Below are 3,303 nucleotides of genomic sequence, written 5' to 3' on the forward strand. Positions count from 1 at the left end.
GGGGGGGGGGGGACCTTGGCATGACATCGCCCATTGAGAACGAAACCACAAATCTGGTTCTTCGCTTCCAAAGCACAATTTCTTAACCAAAGGATTGATATAAATTGGACCCAAACCCCAACCCCAAGAGAAAATCTCCTGCCCTGCTCCCAAGGAGTTTCTTGCTAAGTCACCGAAGAAAGGCAGAATCACAAATAAAGCCAAGGCACCTTTCTGTCTTGTCTCACGATACTGAAAACCTCCTCCTCCTCCTCTCCACTCTTCTGTCTAGAAAGATAGAGTAAAAATTTGCCCACCACCTCAAAGGCATTTTCTCACCTGGGAGGCTACGGAAGGCACTGCGTTTCCTAAATGAGTGGGGAGATTAGATTAGAAGGAGAATGGCTGAGGGCCTGGAAACTCAGTGCTATAACGTCAAAAAGCAACTCCCGTTGAAGGAGCCGGCGGCAGAAAAGAAAATCCTGCCTGATTTGGAGGGTGGGTGCTGCGGATGGTTCGGTGGGTCGGGCCGCTCCTCCTCAGTGGGTGCAGAGGCTGGACCACTGCACAGGGGGACCAGGGAAGGGCTGGACCATCATTCTCAGGTCAACCCCATCCTAAGGACAGGTGGGGGACGGAACGCCTGAAGGCCTGTGGGTGCCGAGGCGGCTTGGGGCTGAGCCCGGTCCCTGAGCGCCAGCCGCGGGTGGGGTGGGGACTGCGGAGCTCGCCTTCCGCGGCGGGGGAGAGGAGGACCGAACCCTTTCACCAAGATCAGAGAGAGACCTGCTCTCCACGCCCTTCCTACCCAAGAATACTTTTCTTGCTAAGTCACCAAGGGAGGAGGGCGATCCCTTCCCAGGGAGGGCCGCGGGTGGAGCCGCGGCGGCCCTGGCAGCCCCCGAACCCGAGCCAGGGAGGAGGGGAGCGAGGGCAGCGCCCTCCCCGGCCTGTCCCCCCTCCTCCCGTGTCTCTCACTCAACGGCCGTCGCGGCCGCCATTTTGAGAGCGAGAAGAGAAGAAGAAGGAGGAGGCGGCGGCAGGGGGAGGGGAGTATGGGAGGGAGGGGACCGGCGCAGCCACATCGTCAGGCCGCCGGGCCCTGCCCGCAGCCGCCGGAGCGCGGTGGAGAAGACACAGGGGAGGGCGCAGACCCTTGCCGCCTTACCGAAGCGCTGCACCGCCGCCTCCGCAGGGCCTCTTCCGTCCTTCACTCCCATCCACCGGCGGGGGAGGGGGAGAGGGAGAGGGAAGGGAGGAAGGAGGGAGGGAGGGAAGGAGGGAGGGGGAGGATGGCGCGCTGGGCCCTGTCCCGGGGAGGGGGAGGGGAGGGGAGCGGGCGGGCTCCTCAGCCGTTCCGGGGCTCGAGCCCAAGCCTGGCGCTCGCGGTTTCTCCCGCTCGCACCCGAGCGCTCCCCTCCTTCTCCTTCTCGCTCCCTGGACCCCGGCGTCGCTGCTCGTTCGCTCGCTCACTCGCTATCTCGGCCGCCGGACTCCGCCGCCGCCCCGCCGCTCCAGCTCCGTCTGTCACAGGAGCTGCCCCAACGCCCTGACGTCACCGCGCCGCCGCCGCCGCCGCCCCAGACCAGCGGGGAAGAGGGAGGGGAGGGGAAGGGAGGGGTCCCGGAGCGGAGGAGGGGCTGCGGCGCATGCGCCGGCCTGGGCCGGGCCCTGAGCCGCGCTACCTTCCGCTTAGGCGGCGGGGTGCCGGGGCGGCTTGGTGGTACCTAGGGGTAGACGGACGAGTTTGCGCGCGAGGCGCTTCTTCTCGCCCTCAGCACGCCTCTGTAACCTGGAAAAAGGCTCTCGGCTTCCTTTTCCTAGACCCTCGTCTGACTGCTGCGGCCCCTCACGAACTTCGGCTCTCTTCACGTCCCCGCCCTGGTCTTGGCCACGAACGGAGCTCTCCCCTCTTCCCCGCGGCCAACAGAAGAGACCAGCTGGCCCCGGTGGATTCCGGGCCCCGATAGGCTTCAGAAAGCGGAGCCCGGACCAGGATGTCGCCCCCTTCTACCTCCGGCCTTTGGGTTTTATTTCCCAGGGGCCGGGGGCGCGGGGGGAGGAGAGGGGAGAAGGTTGGCTTGGCTTGGGGAGAAGAGCTGTTGAGGTTGAAAGGCTGCTGGAATGCCTCATTATCTTCATTTTTATTATAGATTTCTAATTGGGAGGATTCGCTTTTAGATGTGATTCAGCTATTCTTTTCCTTAGTCACACACACGCACGCACACACACATCTGCGACTCTGGAAGTCGAAATTGATGCCCAAAGAAAGACCTGGAACTTTATCCCTACAAGGCTTGAGCGCGCGCGCGCGCGCGCGCGCGTGTGTGTGTTTGCTAATTTATGGGTTGAAATACTGAGGACAGGTCTTGGGGATTTGTAGTCAGTGTTTTGCACACAGACATTTGATTTAAAAGCGGCCAGGCTTGAGGTTCTGAATTATCCAATGTGGAATATCCTTTTAGTAAGAGTTGTTTAGTGCGATTTTCTCATCACTAATTTGTATTGTCCAAGGAAACTCTTCCTAAAACATAGGTTTAGGCTTGTGTTTATTGATTTTATTGCTTTCCTTTATGTAGGTAAATACATACACTGCTTTTGAGAAGCAGCTGGGTATGTGTAACTGTGACCTTGGGTAAATTACTTTCTCTGGCTCTGGTTTCTCTGTAAAATAGACCTAATAAGTAACTTGTAAGGCTTTTGTGAGAATTAGAGAGGAGATGCTGCATGTGTACAGTATATGGTAATTCATGGTTACCATATACTGGTAACTCACAGGTAACTCATGTAGCAATTACTGTTACTTGATACCAAAAGAAGTTTCCTTTTATTAAGAAAGATTGTATCTCTAACCCTGCAGGTGTTCAAGAAGAATATGAGTGAATTGCCTGGAGGGTTTGGGTTCTCTCCTTTATGAAGGCAGGGAAGGAAATCAGAAGGTCTCTGGAATGTTTTTTCCAGGTTTACAGTTCTGGGAGTCTCTAGCTGGGTAAGGACAGCAAGAGAGGCACAGAAGTTTGGTCTGTGCCACGTCCATAACAGTCAATAAACATGGAATAAATTAACATCCCCTGTTCTAAGAGTTGGTTCATTTTTACCTTTTAAAATATTTATTATTGCCTGACATCAAACTATTAAGATTTAATCAGCTGAGTATATCAGTTCTTATTTCTTAAATCAATGTTCTAAAAGCCAACAAAATTGCCCAGAAATCAGAATCACATTGATAAACACTGATTTAATACAAACAGCACTAACCCCCCCCTAAACCTTGAGCTCATAGACTCAGGTATTCAGAATACTTTAAAATGTGTATTAGGTAAT

The 3,303-nt window shown here is 55.3% G+C and overlaps 1 protein-coding gene across 2 annotated transcripts in view; it reads right to left on the reverse strand.

The window, feature by feature from the left end:
• Positions 1-1,530, reverse strand: part of PAFAH1B1 (platelet activating factor acetylhydrolase 1b regulatory subunit 1) — an 82,962-nt gene extending 81,432 nt beyond the window's left edge. Inside the window, exon 1 of one of the 2 annotated variants that reach the window (XM_007454190.1) lies at positions 1,148-1,530. The gene's annotated coding sequence lies outside the window, so the exon portion shown is untranslated. Of the gene's footprint in view, positions 1-318; positions 978-1,147 lie in introns of those variants that run through there. The other variant, XM_007454191.1, reaches the window with a different exon arrangement.
• Between the last annotated feature and the right edge of the window lie 1,773 nt (positions 1,531-3,303).

Source organism: Lipotes vexillifer, unplaced genomic scaffold (assembly GCF_000442215.2).
Source record: "Lipotes vexillifer unplaced genomic scaffold, Lipotes_vexillifer_v1.1 scaffold680, whole genome shotgun sequence".
Classification (NCBI taxonomy): Eukaryota; Metazoa; Chordata; class Mammalia; order Artiodactyla; family Lipotidae; genus Lipotes; species Lipotes vexillifer.